We start from the raw sequence: 22,805 nt of genomic DNA on the forward strand, positions 1-22,805 counted from the left end.
GGTTAGGGTCGGGTCAGGTATGGGCAACGGAATTATTAACAGGAACGTGTCTTGGCATTAGTGTTAGGGTCGGGTCATGTATGGGCAACGGAATTATTAACAGGAACGTGTCTTGGCATTAGTGTTAGGGTCGGGTCATGTATGGGCAACGGAATTATTAACAGGAACGTGTCTTGGCATTAGGGTAAGGGTCGGGTCAGGTATGGGCAACGGAATTATTAACAGGAACGTGTCTTGGCATTAGGGTTAGGGTCGGGTCAGGTATGGGCAACGGAATTATTAACAGGAACGTGTCTTGGCATTAGTGTTAGGGTCGGGTCATGTATGGGCAACGGAATTATTAACAGGAACGTGTCTTGGCATTAGGGTTAGGGTCAGGTCAGGTATGGGCAACGGAATTATTAACAGGAACGTGTCTTGGCATTAGGGTTAGGGTCGGGTCATGTATGGGCAACGGAATTATAAACAGGAACGTGTCTTGGGATTAGGGTTAGGGTGGGGTCAGGTATGGGCAACGGAATTATTAACAGGAACGTGTCTTGGCATTAGGGTAAGGGTCGGGTCAGGTATGGGCAACGGAATTATTAACAGGAACGTGTCTTGGCATTAGGGTTAGGGTCAGGTCAGGTATGGACAACGGAATTATTAACAGGAACGTGTCTTGGCATTAGTGTTAGGGTCAGGTCAGGTATGGGCAATGGAATTATTAACAGGAACGTGTCTTGGCATTAGGGTTAGGGTCAGGTCAGGTATGGGCAATGGAATTATTAACAGGAACGTGTCTTGGCATTAGGGTTAGGGTCGGGTCAGGTATGGACAACGGAATTATTAACAGGAACGTGTCTTGGCATTAGGGTTAGGGTCAGGTCAGGTATGGGCAATGGAATTATTAACAGGAACGTGTCTTGGCATTAGGGTTAGGGTCGGGTCAGGTATGGGCAACGGAATTATTAACAGGAACGTGTCTTGGCATTAGGGTAAGGGTCGGGTCAGGTATGGGCAACGGAATTATTAACAGGAACGTGTCTTGGCATTAGGGTTAGGGTCGGGTCAGGTATGGGCAATGGAATTATTAACAGGAACGTGTCTTGGCATTAGGGTAAGGGTCGGGTCAGGTATGGGCAACGGAATTATTAACAGGAACGTGTCTTGGCATTAGGGTAAGGGTCGGGTCAGGTATGGGCAATGGAATTATTAACAGGAACGTGTCTTGGCATTAGGGTAAGGGTCGGGTCAGGTATGGGCAACGGAATTATTAACAGGAACGTGTCTTGGCATTAGGGTAAGGGTCGGGTCAGGTATGGGCAACGGAATTATTAACAGGAACGTGTCTTGGCATTAGGTTTAGGGTCGGGTCAGGTATGGGCAACGGAATTATTAACAGGAACGTGTCTTGGCATTAGGTTTAGGGTCGGGTCAGGTATGGGCAACGGAATTATTAACAGGAACGTGTCTTGGCATTAGGTTTAGGGTCGGGTCAGGTATGGGCAATGGAATTATTAACAGGAACGTGTCTTGGCATTAGGTTTAGGGTCGGGTCAGGTATGGGCAACGGAATTATTAACAGGAACGTGTCTTGGCATTAGGGTAAGGGTCGGGTCAGGTATGGGCAACGGAATTATTAACAGGAACGTGTCTTGGCATTAGGGTAAGGGTCAGGTCAGGTATGGGCAACGAAATTATTAACAGGAACGTGTCTTGGCATTAGGGTAAGGGTCAGGTCAGGTATGGGCAACGAAATTATTAACAGGAACGTGTCTTGGCATTAGGGTAAGGGTCGGGTCAGGTATGGGCAATGGAATTATTAACAGGAACGTGTCTTGGCATTAGGTTTAGGGTCGGGTCAGGTATGGGCAATGGAATTATTAACAGGAACGTGTCTTGGCATTAGGTTTAGGGTCGGGTCAGGTATGGGCAACGGAATTATTAACAGGAACGTGTCTTGGCATTAGGGTAAGGGTCGGGTCAGGTATGGGCAACGGAATTATTAACAGGAACGTGTCTTGGCATTAGGGTAAGGGTCGGGTCAGGTATGGGCAACGGAATTATTAACAGGAACGTGTCTTGGCATTAGGGTAAGGGTCAGGTCAGGTATGGGCAACGAAATTATTAACAGGAACGTGTCTTGGCATTAGGGTAAGGGTCGGGTCAGGTATGGGCAACGAAATTATTAACAGGAACGTGTCTTGGCATTAGGGTAAGGGTCAGGTCAGGTATGGGCAATGGAATTATTAACAGGAACGTGTCTTGGCATTAGGGTTAGGGTCGGGTCAGGTATGGGCAACGGAATTATTAACAGGAACGTGTCTTGGCATTAGGGTAAGGGTCGGGTCAGGTATGGGCAACGGAATTATTAACAGGAACGTGTCTTGGCATTAGGGTTAGGGTCGGGTCAGGTATGGGCAACGGAATTATTAACAGGAACGTGTCTTGGCATTAGGGTAAGGGTCGGGTCAGGTATGGGCAATGGAATTATTAACAGGAACGTGTCTTGGCATTAGGGTAAGGGTCGGGTCAGGTATGGGCAACGGAATTATTAACAGGAACGTGTCTTGGCATTAGGGTAAGGGTCGGGTCAGGTATGGGCAACGGAATTATTAACAGGAACGTGTCTTGGCATTAGGTTTAGGGTCGGGTCAGGTATGGGCAACGGAATTATTAACAGGAACGTGTCTTGGCATTAGGTTTAGGGTCGGGTCAGGTATGGGCAACGGAATTATTAACAGGAACGTGTCTTGGCATTAGGTTTAGGGTCGGGTCAGGTATGGGCAATGGAATTATTAACAGGAACGTGTCTTGGCATTAGGTTTAGGGTCGGGTCAGGTATGGGCAACGGAATTATTAACAGGAACGTGTCTTGGCATTAGGGTAAGGGTCGGGTCAGGTATGGGCAACGGAATTATTAACAGGAACGTGTCTTGGCATTAGGGTTAGGGTCGGGTCAGGTATGGGCAACGGAATTATTAACAGGAACGTGTCTTGGCATTAGGTTTAGGGTCGGGTCAGGTATGGGCAACGGAATTATTAACAGGAACGTGTCTTGGCATTAGGTTTAGGGTCGGGTCAGGTATGGGCAATGGAATTATTAACAGGAACGTGTCTTGGCATTAGGGTAAGGGTCGGGTCAGGTATGGGCAATGGAATTATTAACAGGAACGTGTCTTGGCATTAGGTTTAGGGTCGGGTCAGGTATGGGCAACGGAATTATTAACAGGAACGTGTCTTGGCATTAGGGTAAGGGTCGGGTCAGGTATGGGCAACGGAATTATTAACAGGAACGTGTCTTGGCATTAGGGTAAGGGTCGGGTCAGGTATGGGCAACGGAATTATTAACAGGAACGTGTCTTGGCATTAGGTTTAGGGTCGGGTCAGGTATGGGCAATGGAATTATTAACAGGAACGTGTCTTGGCATTAGGTTTAGGGTCGGGTCAGGTATGGGCAATGGAATTATTAACAGGAACGTGTCTTGGCATTAGGGTAAGGGTCGGGTCAGGTATGGGCAACGGAATTATTAACAGGAACGTGTCTTGGCATTAGGTTTAGGGTCGGGTCAGGTATGGGCAACGGAATTATTAACAGGAACGTGTCTTGGCATTAGGGTTAGGGTCAGGTCAGGTATGGGCAATGGAATTATTAACAGGAACGTGTCTTGGCATTAGGGTTAGGGTCGGGTCAGGTATGGGCAACGGAATTATTAACAGGAACGTGTCTTGGCATTAGGGTAAGGGTCGGGTCAGGTATGGGCAACGGAATTATTAACAGGAACGTGTCTTGGCATTAGGGTTAGGGTCGGGTCAGGTATGGGCAACGGAATTATTAACAGGAACGTGTCTTGGCATTAGGGTAAGGGTCGGGTCAGGTATGGGCAATGGAATTATTAACAGGAACGTGTCTTGGCATTAGGGTAAGGGTCGGGTCAGGTATGGGCAACGGAATTATTAACAGGAACGTGTCTTGGCATTAGGGTAAGGGTCGGGTCAGGTATGGGCAACGGAATTATTAACAGGAACGTGTCTTGGCATTAGGTTTAGGGTCGGGTCAGGTATGGGCAACGGAATTATTAACAGGAACGTGTCTTGGCATTAGGGTTAGGGTTGGGTCAGGTATGGGCAACGGAATTATTAACAGGAACGTGTCTTGGCATTAGGGTTAGGGTCGGGTCAGGTATGGGCAATGGAATTATTAACAGGAACGTGTCTTGGCATTAGGGTAAGGGTCGGGTCAGGTATGGGCAACGGAATTATTAACAGGAACGTGTCTTGGCATTAGGGTTAGGGTCGGGTCAGGTATGGGCAACGGAATTATAAACAGGAACGTGTCTTGGCATTAGGGTAAGGGTCGGGTCAGGTATGGGCAACGGAATTATTAACAGGAACGTGTCTTGGCATTAGGGTTAGGGTCGGGTCAGGTATGGGCAACGGAATTATTAACAGGAACGTGTCTTGGCATTAGGGTAAGGGTCGGGTCAGGTATGGGCAACGGAATTATTAACAGGAACGTGTCTTGGCATTAGGGTAAGGGTCGGGTCAGGTATGGGCAACGGAATTATTAACAGGAACGTGTCTTGGCATTAGGGTAAGGGTCGGGTCAGGTATGGGCAACGGAATTATTAACAGGAACGTGTCTTGGCATTAGGGTTAGGGTCGGGTCAGGTATGGGCAATGGAATTATTAACAGGAACGTGTCTTGGCATTAGGGTTAGGGTCGGGTCAGGTATGGGCAATGGAATTATTAACAGGAACGTGTCTTGGCATTAGGGTTAGGGTCGGGTCAGGTATGGGCAATGGAATTATTAACAGGAACGTGTCTTGGCATTAGGGTAAGGGTCGGGTCAGGTATGGGCAACGGAATTATTAACAGGAACGTGTCTTGGCATTAGGGTTAGGGTCGGGTCAGGTATGGGCAATGGAATTATTAACAGGAACGTGTCTTGGCATTGGGGTTAGGGTCGGGTCAGGTATGGGCAATGGAATTATTAACAGGAACGTGTCTTGGCATTAGGGTTAGGGTCGGGTCAGGTATGGGCAACGGAATTATTAACAGGAACGTGTCTTGGCATTAGGGTTAGGGTCGGGTCAGGTATGGGCAACGGGATTATTAACAGGAACGTGTCTTGGCATTAGGGTTAGGGTCGGGTCAGGTATGGGCAACAGAATTATTAACAGGAACGCGTCTTGGCATTAGGGTTAGGGTCGGGTCAGGTATGGGCAACGAAATTATTAACAGGAACGTGTCTTGGCATTAGGGTTAGGGTCGGGTCAGGTATGGGCAACGGGATTATTAACAGGAACGTGTCTTGGCATTAGGGTTAGGGTCGGGTCAGGTATGGGCAACAGAATTATTAACAGGAACGCGTCTTGGCATTAGGGTTAGGGTCGGGTCAGGTATGGGCAACAGAATTATTAACAGGAACGTGTCTTGGCATTAGGGTAAGGGTCGGGTCAGGTATGGGCAATGGAATTATTAACAGGAACGTGTCTTGGCATTAGGGTAAGGGTCGGGTCAGGTATGGGCAATGGAATTATTAACAGGAACATGTCTTGGCATTAGGTTTAGGGTCGGGTCAGGTATGGGCAACGGAATTATTAACAGGAACGTGTCTTGGCATTAGGGTAAGGGTCGGGTCAGGTATGGGCAATGGAAATATTAACAGGAACATGTCTTGGCATTAGGTTTAGGGTCGGGTCAGGTATGGGCAACGGAATTATTAACAAGAACGTGTCTTGGCATTAGGGTTAGGGTCGGGTCATGTATGGGCAACGGAATTATTAACAGGAACATGTCTTGGCATTAGGGTTAGGGTCGGGTCAGGTATGGGCAACGGAATTATTAACAGGAACATGTCTTGGCATTAGGGTTAGGGTCGGGTCAGGTATGGGCAACGGAATTATTAACAGGAACGTGTCTTGGCATTAGGGTAAGGGTCGGGTCTGGTATGGGCAACGGAATTATTAACAGGAACGTGTCTTGGCATTAGGGTAAGGGTCGGGTCTGGTATGGGCAACGGAATTATTAACAGGAACGTGTCTTGGCATTAGGGTAAGGGTCGGGTCAGGTATGGGCAACGGAATTATTAACAGGAACGTGTCTTGGCATTAGGGTAAGGGTCGGGTCTGGTATGGGCAACGGAATTATTAACAGGAACGTGTCTTGGCATTAGGGTAAGGGTCGGGTCTGGTATGGGCAACGGAATTATTAACAGGAACGTGTCTTGGCATTAGGGTAAGGGTCGGGTCAGGTATGGGCAACGGAATTATTAACAGGAACGTGTCTTGGCATTAGGGTAAGGGTCGGGTCTGGTATGGGCAACGGAATTATTAACAGGAACGTGTCTTGGCATTAGGGTAAGGGTCGGGTCAGGTATGGGCAACGGAATTATTAACAGGAACATGTCTTGGCATTAGGGTTAGGGTCGGGTCAGGTATGGGCAACGGAATTATTAACAGGAACGTGTCTTGGCATTAGGGTAAGGGTCGGGTCTGGTATGGGCAACGGAATTATTAACAGGAACGTGTCTTGGCATTAGGGTAAGGGTCGGGTCTGGTATGGGCAACGGAATTATTAACAGGAACGTGTCTTGGCATTAGGGTAAGGGTCGGGTCAGGTATGGGCAACGGAATTATTAACAGGAACGTGTCTTGGCATTAGGGTAAGGGTCGGGTCTGGTATGGGCAACGGAATTATTAACAGGAACATGTCTTGGCATTAGGGTAAGGGTCGGGTCAGGTATGGGCAACGGAATTATTAACAGGAACGTGTCTTGGCATTAGGGTAAGGGTCGGGTCTGGTATGGGCAACGGAATTATTAACAGGAACGTGTCTTGGCATTAGGGTAAGGGTCGGGTCAGGTATGGGCAACGGAATTATTAACAGGAACGTGTCTTGGCATTAGGGTTAGGGTCGGGTCAGGTATGGGCAACGGAATTATTAACAGGAACGTGTCTTGGCATTAGGTTTAGGGTCGGGTCAGGTATGGACAACGGAATTATTAACAGGAACGTGTCTTGGCATTAGGGTTAGGGTCGGGTCATGTATGGGCAACGGAATTATTAACAGGAACGTGTCTTGGCATTAGGGTTAGGGTCGGGTCAGGTATGGGCAACGGAATTATTAACAGGAACGTGTCTTGGCATTAGGTTTAGGGTCGGGTCAGGTATGGGCAACGGAATTATTAACAGGAACGTGTCTTGGCATTAGGGTTAGGGTCGGGTCAGGTATGGGCAACGGAATTATTAACAGGAACGTGTCTTGGCATTAGGGTTAGGGTCGGGTCAGGTATGGGCAACGGAATTATTAACAGGAACGTGTCTTGGCATTAGGTTTAGGGTCGGGTCAGGTATGGACAACGGAATTATTAACAGGAACGTGTCTTGGCATTAGGTTTAGGGTCGGGTCAGGTATGGACAACGGAATTATTAACAGGAACGTGTCTTGGCATTAGGGTTAGGGTCGGGTCATGTATGGGCAACGGAATTATTAACAGGAACATGTCTTGGCATTAGGGTTAGGGTCGGGTCAGGTATGGACAACGGAATTATTAACAGGAACGTGTCTTGGCATTAGGTTTAGGGTCGGGTCATGTATGGGCAACGGAATTATTAACAGGAACATGTCTTGGCATTAGGTTTAGGGTCGGGTCAGGTATGGACAACGGAATTATTAACAGGAACGTGTCTTGGCATTAGGGTTAGGGTCGGGTCATGTATGGGCAACGGAATTATTAACAGGAACATGTCTTGGCATTAGGTTTAGGGTCGGGTCAGGTATGGACAACGGAATTATTAACAGGAACGTGTCTTGGCATTAGGGTTAGGGTCGGGTCATGTATGGGCAACGGAATTATTAACAGGAACATGTCTTGGCATTAGGTTTAGGGTCGGGTCAGGTATGGACAACGGAATTATTAACAGGAACGTGTCTTGGCATTAGGGTTAGGGTCGGGTCATGTATGGGCAACGGAATTATTAACAGGAACATGTCTTGGCATTAGGGTTAGGGTCGGGTCATGTATGGGCAACGGAATTATTAACAGGAACATGTCTTGGCATTAGGGTTAGGGTCGGGTCATGTATGGGCAACGGAATTATTAACAGGAACATGTCTTGGCATTAGGTTTAGGGTCGGGTCAGGTATGGGCAACGGAATTATTAACAGGAACGTGTCTTGGCATTAGGGTAAGGGTCGGGTCAGGTATGGGCAACGGAATTATTAACAGGAACATGTCTTGGCATTAGGTTTAGGGTCGGGTCAGGTATGGACAACGGAATTATTAACAGGAACGTGTCTTGGCATTAGGGTTAGGGTCGGGTCATGTATGGGCAACGGAATTATTAACAGGAACATGTCTTGGCATTAGGGTTAGGGTCGGGTCATGTATGGGCAACGGAATTATTAACAGGAACGTGTCTTGGCATTAGGGTTAGGGTCGGGTCATGTATGGGCAACGGAATTATTAACAGGAACGTGTCTTGGCATTAGGTTTAGGGTCGGGTCATGTATGGGCAACGGAATTATTAACAGGAACGTGTCTTGGCATTAGGTTTAGGGTCGGGTCATGTATGGGCAACGGAATTATTAACAGGAACGTGTCTTGGCATTAGGTTTAGGGTCGGGTCATGTATGGGCAACGGAATTATTAACAGGAACGTGTCTTGGCATTAGGGTAAGGGTCGGGTCAGGTATGGGCAACGGAATTATTAACAGGAACGTGTCTTGGCATTAGGGTAAGGGTCGGGTCAGGTATGGGCAACGGAATTATTAACAGGAACGTGTCTTGGCATTAGGGTAAGGGTCGGGTCAGGTATGGGCAACGGAATTATTAACAGGAACGTGTCTTGGCATTAGGGTTAGGGTCGGGTCAGGTATAGGCAACGGAATTATTAACAGGAACGTGTCTTGGCATTAGGGTTAGGGTCGGGTCAGGTATGGGCAACGGAATTATTAACAGGAACATGTCTTGGCATTAGGGTTAGGGTCGGGTCAGGTATGGGCAACGGAATTATTAACAGGAACGTGTCTTGGCATTAGGGTTAGGGTCGGGTCAGGTATGGGCAACGGAATTATTAACAGGAACGTGTCTTGGCATTAGGGTTAGGGTGGGGTCAGGTATGGGCAACGGAATTATTAACAGGAACGTGTCTTGGCATTAGGTTTAGGGTCGGGTCAGGTATGGGCAACGGAATTATTAACAGGAACGTGTCTTGGCATTAGGTTTAGGGTCGGGTCAGGTATGGGCAACGGAATTATTAACAGGAACGTGTCTTGGCATTAGGGTTAGGGTGGGGTCAGGTATGGGCAACGGAATTATTAACAGGAACGTGTCTTGGCATTAGGGTTAGGGTGGGGTCAGGTATGGGCAACGGAATTATTAACAGGAACGTGTCTTGGCATTAGGGTTAGGGTGGGGTCAGGTATGGGCAACGGAATTATTAACAGGAACGTGTCTTGGCATTAGGGTTAGGGTCAGGTCAGGTATGGGCAACGGAATTATTAACAGGAACGTGTCTTGGCATTAGGGTTAGGGTCGGGTCAGGTATAGGCAACGCAAATGGCAAACACCCAATTGGCAAAATGTACTCTAACGGGTTATGCCATGTATATAGTTTACACAAGTAAAAACACAAAATTGCCAATTTTTTGGACAATTGTAACTCAATAATAGAAATATGTTGTATTTCTATATATATACACACTATATACTCTTATCAATTGCAAAGACAACCAGACCATCCATCGTGGTCTTGTGGGTCAGTTCTCTACATAGTGATCAGGAGGAGCCGGGTTCAATTCCCTTGCCTGCCCACCTTTTTCTCGCAAACACTATTTGGCAATAAAGCTAAATATGACAACAAATTATTAAATTTGCATGACCACCCACATAGCTCAGTTTATTTGTACTATGTCAGCAATGTGAGCGATCGCTGGTTCGAATCCAGTATGTTTAGTTAGATTTTTGAATGCTAGTGAAGACAGTGCTCCTATGAATAGGACTTAAATCCTATTATTTGTGTGAAGACACTCGTGGTACAGTGGACAAGACAGTGCGCTGGGAACTCAAAGATCGCAAGTTCGAATCACGCATTGGACACTCCTATGAAAGACGTTAAAAATATAAACAGCGGATTCAAAAACTCAAGTCAGAAAACCAGAACACAAGAATACTACCTTACATGGAAGCCAGTCGAAGTCGACGAAGAACGAACACAGTTGACAGCTGTAGGTCACGTACAACAACAGATACGAGGAGCATGGCTGCTCTCCAAATGGGTCCCTTCTTTTGTATTGACCCCCTAAGGATTGCTAATCCCCCTTTCTAACTCTTCCCCCAAAAATAATATATCGCCCCTTTTAAAATGATTGACCCACAAATTATTGAATATTCATGAGCACAGAAACTGCTACGTCATGAATAAATTAGCATAATTAAAAAAAATTTGCATAAAGTGTAGGTACGTCTTCTGGAGTCCTGCCCCTCTACATTGTGTAAGTTAGATGTGTGTTTGTGTACCACTACTGCTTTTCATAGGTTTCACTGACCGCGTCTCGTGATCATTTGTCGTTGGTAATTAACATAAAATGGCGGGCTTTTTGTAAGTCTGCGTCCACTACTGTCGCCCTGGGAATTCGACTTTTTTCAGATGCGTGTTTGTGTACCACAACTGCTTTCCTTGGGCTTCGGTTTCCCTCTGAATTAAATTGTGTAAGTTAAATAGTTAAATATGTGTTTGTGTACCACTACTGCTTTCCTTAGGCTTCAGTTATTATTTCCTATTTCTGATCTTTATTTTTAAAGACAGCATGTTACTAATTGGCCTGTCACTCAACCACATCATGCTAACTAGTTGACCTGTCAATCAACCACATCATGCTAACTATCCCGCAGCCACCTCCCCCACACCTAAATGGTATAGTCCGACACGCAAGTTATTGGCAACTCAATTGACCACATCCACCGTGACTTCCTTGCGCAAACGATTTACTGTTGTAACTAAAGATCGCATAATGTTGGTGATCCGAGATGCTTGAAGACTGTGGGCGAGATCTATCAAAACTTCCGAATAAACTTTGACTTGGTGAAGATGAGATGGGGATTGAGATCAGCCTGAACACTGAACGTCAGACAATCGACAACTACGATGGAAATGGGACATCTTGTTCCTGGATTAATGCAACAATTACGTAACTGATTTCAAAACGGCTCATCACTTCAGTCACGTTAGCGTATAGCATTTGTTAGTAGGGGTGTGCGATTGCGAAATTCGACATTTCACAGTTTCATCATGTTCGATTATTATTTTATTTCCACCAGTAATATAGATATTTGTTATTTTACTATTCTGTACGTACTAAAACGTAGTGTTTGATTTGTTAGTGACGACGGTTCCAACTCAGCCCATCATGATAACGTCCAACAGTGTATTGCGCCCTCATTATTTTGGACAGTGTTCTACGGACGCCTGTTCGCGCAAAGAATTGTGGGACACTCTACCACAAAGATGAAATGAATATATATACCCGAACGAGAGACTGCACCATTGGAGTATCTCTCACGTACACCATAGACTATGGAAAATGGAAAATTTCTAGTAAAATGTATTTAGAAATTCAAATGATAGTAAAAGACAAACATTTATTTAAATTTATAAATGAAACCTGATAACAAAATACAAGTTTACAGACAGATTCAGAAAAGGATCCTCGTGACCCAAGTATAAATAGACTTCTAAACAATATGAATTATTTCTTTGCAATTCTCACTGCAGTAAACAGTAGATGTATGTGGCTATGAATATCACTGCAGTTATTCAATGTTGTATTTATGACAATAATTAAAATTAAAATTTTGTTGAATAAAGGTACAAAAAAAACATGAACCGGTAAACAGTTGCGCTGCTAAGCATGAATAATTAACTGATGTCAATTGATGTCACGTGATGTGAATGCACTAAAACATGAATCGTCAGTCTAGTTTTCACAAACATTTACACAGTTCCTAATATGTTGCCAAGTACCACATAGCAGGTTCAACCATAGACTGTCTATGGTTCAACGAAGACAATGAGAATTGTGTTCGCAAATCTGAACCGTCACTGCAAAGAGTACTAGCCAGAAATATCCAAAGTTGTTTGAAATGAAAATGCGATGCTTAGCGTTGTTCACTGTACGTCTTCCGAGTGTATGTGGTGATATCACAGTCACTCTACTAGTAGAGTGACTGTGGTGATATAGATCGTATTCTGAAAATAACGCAGCGTACGATGGTACATGTAAATGGAATAGAAATGAAACTCCGTAATCAAACGATCCCTAGAAATGGCGATGACGGCAAATTCGACCAATTTTGTTACATGTGTCTCAGTGAGAATTCATTTCACTTTCTTGGTATAGACTTTGTGGCTATTCTTACCAACATTCACGTGTATGAGACCACAAGCCGGCCCCGAGAAACACGCACACGACCCGAATGGAAAGTATTTTAACACTCGCCAAAATATTCACACCTGTATAGTTCGCATTCATTCAGGCTTGCGAATGATATTGCAATTAATCAACGTATACTCTATTGTGCAATTTCCTGTCTTGTGTTCGAATTCACCAGTGTATAGTGAGACAAATGAAGACGTCAAAGCGATGGTACACTTCAGTCAGGAAATGATTTTTTTTTATTTAGAAATTAGTAACAACCGTTTCTAAATTGTACCTGTACATAGCCATTTCTCAATTACATGTACTCGGCAAAACAGGAGACGTTTTTAGATCGATTCAAATTCCACGCGCACAGTATTCTCCACGTATGCGTAAATATACAGACTTCGTAAAACAACGTTAATTGTACTACGAGAATGCATGTAAAATACGTACGTATACGCTGCGTGCCACCCAAGGCGGGCATGTGTGAAAGAAACCATAAAAATACGTAGCGCATATGTACGTATATTCCACGATTTGTATACGTAATCATATCTGCGTATAATAAACGTATACCGTGAATATACACAAAATGTATATCTGCGTATACAATCGTATATCAACGTTTTTGCCCAGTGATGGAAATAACCATGGCAACATTAATGTGTCTAACTGTGTAAACAAATCATTGGGAGTAGTCGATTCGTGTTCGGATAAAATAGTTTTAGCCAACAGCTGAATGTCAGCCGACTCACTGGTCGATAGAGGGCGCTGCTCAACTGGGTCATCATCTAAGTTATAAATTACAGGTGTTGGCATGACGACTGTACTGTAACATTCATTGTCGGTATATTGATCAACAAAATGTATCTTGTATTTCCCATAAGTCATTGCGGGGATGAGCGCGCTTGAACAGTAGTGAAACAGGTATTCGTGTGGTGGCGCACTTCTCGGATCTCTCAGCAACGGAAGGAGGCTCTTGCCGTCAATTACGTGGTTTGATACTGTATGATTTAAAATGTCAGTTACAGTTGGAAAAATATCCATTAAGGAAACAATAGCGTCAGTCTCTCTACCAGGGGTAACAGTCTCTGGCCAACGTACAATTGCGGGGACTCGTATACCGCCCTCATACAGCGAACGTTTGCCACCGCGTAGTTGAACCATTTCTGGTATTCTTTACGTAACCCGACCAGAGCATACACGTTTTGAGTACAAACCAACCATGAGCGTTAGAAACTTAAACTTAAGACATAAACTAATATATATATATATATATATATATATATATATATATATATATATATATATATATATATATGGTCTTTATTTATAATAGAAGGCCATCGGCCCATAATATCTACATACATTATTTATATTTGAAAATAAAATTACAATTTTTAAACAATTGACAATACTTGTAGCTCTTTTCGCAATTTCATTGCGTGAAAAGTAAAGGCTCCCAGTCTTTGAAGAAGATCTGTATTTTTTGTACCCATTAATTTGTAATATTTACTGACAAATGCGTTCACTCCTATCTACATTATTTTTTCTATCTGTCTCAATACGAAGATAGTGGCATGAACAGCGGAGTCGAGCTAACATTTAAACATGAGAATGCATTTTCACACAAAATAAATACTTTTCGGGTTCCAAAGAAAATTTAAATTCCCTATAAAATGTCAGTTTCTCTAAAGTACATACCTGGCTGAACCAATCAGTATATAAAACTTGTTTCATTTTTTTCTTAAAAATGCGCAAAAACACATTTACGTTATTGACAGTTTGTGATTCACAAACATCATCTAAATTATATAAAAATAATATTTTTTTAACTTGACTAACCCCGGTTAACCTGGATCTAAGATTGGATTTTTCAATATTATATAACATAAGGTAGCATTTCTTTGGGTAACGGGTTTCTGGCATTTTTAATAATTTTGTCCAATACATAATGCATTTTAATGCTGTGTGAAAATAAACAGGAAATCTGCCACACTCACCCAATACTGCAACATTTGGAGCATTGCAGGAGATACCCAAAAAATAACGACAGGCTAGAGATTGTACACGTTCCAAACATAAATGATTTTCAAAGCCCCATACCTCGGAACCATAAGTTAATATTGGTAACACCATAGTGTCAAACATTTTAAAAAATACATCAAAGGATAGCATACCTGTAATTTTTGTAACCCTGGTAATATTGAAAAATGCCTTCTTTGCCTGTTGTGATAATATTTTTTGAAAGTTTGCCCCCAGCTTTGAATACAATCACTTTAGTTTTAGATAAATTTACAATTAGTTTCCACTTATTACAATAAGAACTCAGTGTGTTAAAGTGTCGCTGTAAGCCAATTGCAGTGTCAGAAAATAAAGCGACGTCATCTGCAAAAAGCAAGCACATAATTTCAACCAAATCCGGTGAAAGTTGTATGCCCCTCTGAACCCCAGAATGTAACTCGTGTGCCAATTCATTTATAAAAAAGGAAAACAAAAAGGGACTAAGCATACAACCCTGACGCACACCGGTTGGGCAGTTAAAATACTCGGTACAACTAGTGATAGACGTGCGCACGCACGACTTGACATCTTTGTACATAGCATAAAGCATTTTGAACATTTTACCTGTAACACCACCCCTCAGAAGAATATACCACAATCGTTGGCGTTCAACCGTGTCGAAGGCCTTGGAAAAATCGACAAATGCACAGTAAAATTTTCCACGTTTTTTAGACAGATATTTTTGAATAACGCACTGTAAAAATCATCCTGTCCTGGTGAATCACAGGGAGTAAATAATTTACTAAAATAATCAAACCACACATCAGGTTGGATAGAGTTAATACTAACAGGTATGGACGATAAACGTCGCAAAATGCTCCAGAACTTTTTTGAATCTTTCAATCCCAATTCCAATTCAATCCTTTTTTCACAGAAAAAGGCACGTTTTTTCTCTCTACACACAAGTTTGAAATTTCTTTTCGCGGCTTTATACAAATTAAGCGAATCAATGCTATTATCAACTCGGAAATTTCTCAACAATTTATACTTCCCATAATTCAAAGCTTTACACTCGTTGTCAAACCAAGATGGCTGACTAGGATACTGTGATACGTTTTCGGGTGCCCGTCGACCCATTCCACACAAATCAGCTGTCCTCGTAAAGACATTACTCAGATTATCAACAAAATTAAAAATGTCATAATTAGGGTCGGAAATAAAGCTGTCAAGACCTTTGTCAACTAAACTAGATTTGAGTTTGTGAGAAAACGTGTTCTTTACTCAGTGACCAAACGTAACGGTTTAAAACTAATTCATTTGTTTCATTCTGAGTGGTAGCCACATTTGGTACACTGGCATTTAATGAAAAAAACAAGGGAAGGTGATCGGATTCCGTACGAATACCAACTGCAAAAGTGGACAATATTGTAAACAAAATAGAGGACATAATAGTATAATCGACCACGCTGGCACCCGAATTGGCGATGCAAGTGAATTCCCCGTGTTTGGCATCCTCGCCTAAGCGGCCATTTATGATATGCAAGTTAAACGTACAACACAGGGAAAGTAGCGACCTCCCGAAACTATTTACTGTTTTGTCTTTTGAAACCCGTGTTAACGCAAAATCATCTTTGTCATAAAGGAAATCGGAATCAAGCATATATTTTGTATCATCATCTATTATATAATCAGGTAATTCTTCTGTTCGGGAATTCAGGTCACCAGTAATTATAATGTAAACATCGTTCAATTTAGTTAGAATGTCAACAAGTTCATTTTCTAAAAGTTCTATGTCATTTGACGAAGAAAGACTATTATAGATGACTGAATACTGTGGGGCAATATAAATGCTACAAAAGAGAACATCTTTATCTAACCCAAAAATATTTCTATCAAACAAAAGAAATATACAATCATGTAAAGCAGAATGTAAGCGTTTGACATACCTGGATAGATTGTTACGCACTATAGTGCAGCACCCCCAGCGTATCTACCACGTGTAGTGTTACGTTTACGGGATGTACTGTTTACGGGACGACATAAACTAAACGCTCGCATAAGTGATGTTTCAACATAAACTACAACATAAAATATTGTAAGTAATACAAATGTGATACGAATGATATAATATTGTTAAAATACAATTACGTGACAACTTGTATGCCTGTATAGCGACGTGATTGTATTTCGAGTGCGTCGTTTATAGCTACACAGATCCTGAAAAAAGTGTTCTGTTTACTAATTACTTTTCTAACGATTTTGTAAACTTAAAGAGGCAGCAAATTCATTCATACAACACTTTTTAACACTCTGCCAACTTAAGAATAAACCCAAATATACTTTGTGTGTCATTTATTTTTAATTAAATGATTGTACATTCTAGATGGCAGAACAACCAATATTTTCTACATCTAGGAATTGGTTATGATATACTATCAAAATACCCCTTGTCGAGTAAGAAAGGTTACAATTTTCAAACTGAGAAAAGTTACTCCCTCCACAGAACATAGATACGTAAAATTGAGTTCCATTCAAGGATACATTTGATAAAGTATATAATCTACCACATATTTTACGCCTCGAATGTATATTAAAAATTGTCTCATTATAAACTATTATGTAGACAACATTTCATATTATATATTATTATACATCTGTCACCGTAACAGCATAAGTTACAGCGTGGCGTATTTTTGCGGTATTTTACGGGGTATTTTCATCCTACCATATTTGGAAATGCGAATTCCAAATATGGATTACGCGCGTAAGCGTCCTCTAATAATAAAAAAACAAACATGGCTGCCACCAGGGTTTGACCGGACTCCATACAAAGAAGTTCGCTGATTCTGTTCTAAACTTTTTAGATTTCGGCATTCCCATGATGTATCCTTGGTAGGAAAAGATGTATAATAATAAGGTTATTACGAAGATACCTCGAAGTATGCACTCAGTACGCTGTCGCATCGACCTCCGCTTCGCGTCGGTCGATACTGCCGCTGTACTTTCTTCGTGCATTCTTCGTAATAACCTTATATATTATGAGTCGAAAGCAAACACAGTGCTCGAAACTCAGTTCACGTCAACAAGGTCCTTACATGTAGTTGACATATAATGGTAAATTCATAATCTGAAGATGTGAAATATAATTAAATATACTCTAAAAATGTTAGTGCAAACTTCATAATATACCTAGTTTCTCAATGCAAAAAATCACGTATATTTTGCATATTTTACATGATATATATTTTGAGGTTATTAGCCTCAAATACCGGGGAGATAACATGTGGTATGTCCGGAAGCAGGGATATTATTTCCTGTGTCCAACAGAACAACCTCATTATCATATGTGCAACAGCGCCAGCACGTAAATATAAAACAGACAAAACAGTGGTAGAGAGCGTTGCACTCGTTTGTTGTGGAATACACTAATAATTGGTGTGGGGATTAATATCAATCATAACAATTTGATTGGCTGAATTACTGACTTAATATGAGTTCATCTAGAAAATTGTTAAACAATCTTATACTATTCTAAAAAAACATTAAGCGCTGTGGTCGTCACACAGCGCGTGTTCGAATTTCATGTAAATAAACAATGTATTATACACGCGTTGTATACGTCGCTATGAGTCCCATATCGAACAGGACGCGGCACGACGACTGCCGCCCTTTAATTATGTCTGAAAGATTGCCATGTAATTTTAAAAACGCACCCAAATAGAATACACACATTTGAAAATGGAGTCGTCCAAGTGCATTGACAGCCGCAGTTTTAGCAATAGTTTTTTGCCGAAAAGAGACAGAATTATCGCATGTTAGGAATTTATTTTGTTACGGAGTTGTCGGCATTTGCTAGGTTACGATAATAGAATGCTATCTCGGGATTTTCTTCTGTGTGTCAGTGTTATTGATTATCAGAAATCAAAGAAAGTTTAGAAAGAACTCCCGTGTGCTGAGAGAATTAGAGACACAGTAAAAATTAATTAACATTTACTTGTACTTGAGATATTGATGGAAAAGCTGAAAACTAATTATGCAAATCAGAAAATTAAAATGAACAGAGTGTAAAACTAATAAGGTCTGTGCAATGTAGCAGACCATCTATGTACCAAGTTTAATTGAAATGTGATCAGAACCAAACAATGAAGAATTATTATGCTAATTAAGTAATTTATATGAACAGATTTTAACCCAAAACTGATCATATGTGTACATTGTCCTAGAGTCATCCATGTACAAAGTTTCATTGAAATGTGATTTTTAGTACTTGAAATATCAGTGTGAAAGTTGAAAATGTATTAATTATGCAAATTATGTGATTAATATGCATGAATATATACCAACAACTAATTGGCTCTCTGTATAGTTTAGATTCATTTAAAGGTGATGATTAGTACTCGAGATATCAGTGAAAAAGCTGAAAATTAAATAATTATGTACCAAGTTTCATTGAAATGTCATGATTAGTACTTGAGATATGCGTGAAAATCCGAAAATTAACTAATTTTGCAAATTAGGTGATTAATATGCACAAATATTTACCCCAAAAAAATCGATCTCTGCATAGTCCTTGAGTATATATGTACCATGTTTCATTGAAATGTAATGCTTACTACTTGAAATATCAAAAGATGGTAATTAACATGTACTGATATTACTCTAAAAACTACTAGGTCTGTGCAGTGTCCTATGACATCTATGTACCAAGTTACATTGAAATGTATGATTAGTAGTTGAAATATCAGTGGAAAAGCCAAAAATTTACTAATCATTATGCAAATTAGGTAATTAATATGCACAGATTTTCACTCAAAACTGATAAAAAACTGCCATTAGTTCAGAGCATCTATGAACCAAGTTTCATCAAAATCCAATGAGTGGTTCTTTCGATATCAGTGGAACAGTCATGGAACAGCTAAAAAAGAGCTAATTATCATGCAAATTAGATAATTACTATGCATGGATTTCTACCAAAACCTTATCAAATCTGCACATTGACCCAGACCATCTATGCACCAAGTTTCATCAAAAACCGATGTATGGTTCTTGAGATATCAGTGGAACAGACGGACAGACACACATACACACATAAAGACAGGGTAACTGCAAAGACTCCCATTGCGTGCTTCGCACACGGGAGTCAAAAACAACCAGTCATGTGACTTAGTGTGAATATCACGTGATATAACCCTTTGCTCACACACAGTTGCTCATATGATAAAGTAATATATTGTACATATTACATATTGTCATGTTTTATATATTTTTTATATTGCTAGTGAAATGCGTCAGTAATCTCAATTTATATAATATTAGACTTACAATAATGTAACTCTCACATTATATGAAAGTGTTTAGTCATATATATTTGTCTGACTTAATTCAGTATTTTCTGTATTACTTGAATCAAACACTAGATAATATCTTCCATTTGTCATACATATCCGGGTTTGGCGGCATTCGTCTCCATCACATACCATGTCTGCTTCTTATTGCATTAACATACTGTCAAAGATAAAATCGAAAAATACGTTTTTAAAAAATTAAAATAACTAATAACCACACCTGGTGTATTAATGCTACTCTAAAAATGTTTTTGAAATGTTATAAACACTTAAACATTGTAATTGCGTTAGTAATATACGTCAAAATAAATGCGATTATTCATCTGAAAAATTAGGTTGTTTAATTTTAATTTAATTTAAATTAATCTTTGTAATAACCTTATATTATTTGTTTGCTCTTGCTCAACATACAATTGTTGCAAATGTTGCAAACCAAGACAAATACTAGGTCAGCTTCAAAATATATATTGTAAATAAGTTGTGTAAATTGTTATATGTTATTTTATAGACATAATGTTGGCATGAAAATCAAAACCATGACAATTTACTGGGTGAAATAAGAATTAACATATATAACCAAAAATTTCCCATGTTTGATTGAGAGTTGTTGATATTGAATAATATTGTGTTACATCGTAATAATCGAATGCACATATTCAGTAATAACTTCGTGCAGTGAGTGCTAATTTGCAATAAGTGGTTTTACCTTTCTCTTCAAAGAGATAATACAAATCTCTTTCGCATCTCTGTGTTGAATATTGCATGACACTCTGCCTTCTAGAATGTAGAAATCAGAAACATTTAAACATTAATATTTTCGAGTGCAGTATGTAAATTTCAGTTGTTCGTTCCTGTCACACGCAACGTAATATAACCGTAATTGGTATAGTACAGGTGTGATGGTTCAAATACCAAAATGGCAACAGTAACAGAAAGACTTCCCTGGCGGCGATGATAACATACGAACACGGAGCCAACAGATGAGGTTTCAACTGGTACTGGTATTATTATACTCTGCAAACATCAAGTACAATAACGCGATAAAACTCCACTACTCCAATAACTAGATACTTAAACTCCAATACAATTCAACGAGATCTCCGATCTGATCTCAGTGCTGAACAACCCCCCCCCCTATATATATCCACACTGTCTATAAATAGACCATTACATCAGCATACATAATGAGTCTGGAACTTACTACAAATTTATAGAATGTTCCATTACCTTCTATTGCTTTCTACAGTGTCCTATTACCTATTCAACCAACTTCTAAAAATTCCACCCAGACACAGTACGGTTCTAGAACATTCTCAGTCACACGGAAGTGGTAAACAAGTCGTATGCGACAGTACCATTGGAAACACGTGATTATGTTGTCAAATATGAATTAATGTACCAGATTCTCTGACTGCTTGAAATCTGCAATAAACACGACGAACTTTTGTTTTCGACATTGTTAATTTTTTCGTTTTTATGGGGAAAAACAATATTTTTACCAAGTAAAATCATAAAGTAATAGTTATAAAGTTATTCAAGAGTTGTTACATATTTTATATTTTCATTCAGCTGTTTTAGTCATAATTAAAACAAATGAAATAACAAAACTATCGAAGATATAATACTATATTATGTGTTGTATGCATATGGAATACGTTTTTAATGAAATATTCTTAACTCATTTCTGAATTCACTTGTCAAAATAAATTGTTTAAGGCTATTTTAGCCAAAAACAACATTTGCTCATATTTCTTCGACATATGAGTTGATTGGCGACAATTCTGCCACGTTATAGTACAGCTGAGGTGGGGTTATTTCATAATTGTATGTATAGTTGACCGGAACCAATTTGTTACGATGCCAAATTGATAGTTCTCTACTCCCCTCAACTCTTTAGATATTGCCTTTAAGTGACGCCAATCTACATTTTACGAACAAACATGATGAACACAATGACGTCATGTCATGGTTTAACTATATTTGCATATATTTACATCCCGGATGCGTAGAATGCGTGTAAGCTTGGAATATTATAATAAACATGTATAATAAATTATGATATATATAATGGTTTGCTTACAGTACGGCACAGGGATAAATTGACGGCTCGCTGGGAGCCCAATTTCCATTAATGTTATATATTGTGTTGTCTAGCCATTGATACTGGCCTGACACTTTTTTCATACCGATCCAAAACCACTCATCTGTGTTGACGATTTCCAGTGAAAAATACTTTTTTCAGAGTTAAGTATTGCCAGTGTTGCACCAAATTCAGCACACCTTTCTATAGCAGCTTCTAGTTGTCGTTTCAAATGACTCAAAATAGCGGGAACAATTGACTGTAGGTCCCGCATCTGTGTGAAATTAACACAATTTTATCAATAATGGTACACTGACAGGTAGACACATAATTCTCTCAAATTCAACGAAATATGTCTTAATCAACCACTGAACAATATGATAACACTGGTCATGACCATGTCGAACGCTACAGTCATTGTTGGAACCACAATTCTGATCTTTTTTCAGACAACTGGATGGTGTTATGAACACAATTTGGAAATGTAACATGCCGACCACTATGTAAGTACTGTCTATTCAGTGCTGTCAAATAATAGCTATTTTTTTTTACTGTTTTCAGTACTTACAAAAACATCCACCTGATTTGTCAACAGTCCCATTAGAACATCTACATGTGAAATTCCCAATGCCATTGGTGCACACATGAATACAATTACCATTATCAATCTGACACTCATCAATGTCTGAAAATATATAGTACATGTTAACATATGTGACAAACACTCAGACATCAATTTCATTTGTTACCCACGTATGATATATAATCTGAATACACGACTAAATCTTTAAAAATGTATTTTACGTGCAATTTTTTGTTTCATTCCATGCAAAGAAGAGTATGTCGTTGGTGCCCTACCATACCACCAACATTATGTAAATTTAAAAGACCCCCCAAGCAACATCCTACGAATTCTAGTTGGCTCGGTATGATGCGTTTTACTAAGGTAGCAGTGGAACAAATTGTT

This window comes from Saccoglossus kowalevskii, chromosome 20 (genome assembly GCF_978046115.1).
Source record: "Saccoglossus kowalevskii chromosome 20, keSacKowa6.1, whole genome shotgun sequence".
NCBI classification, from domain to species: domain Eukaryota; kingdom Metazoa; phylum Hemichordata; class Enteropneusta; family Harrimaniidae; genus Saccoglossus; species Saccoglossus kowalevskii.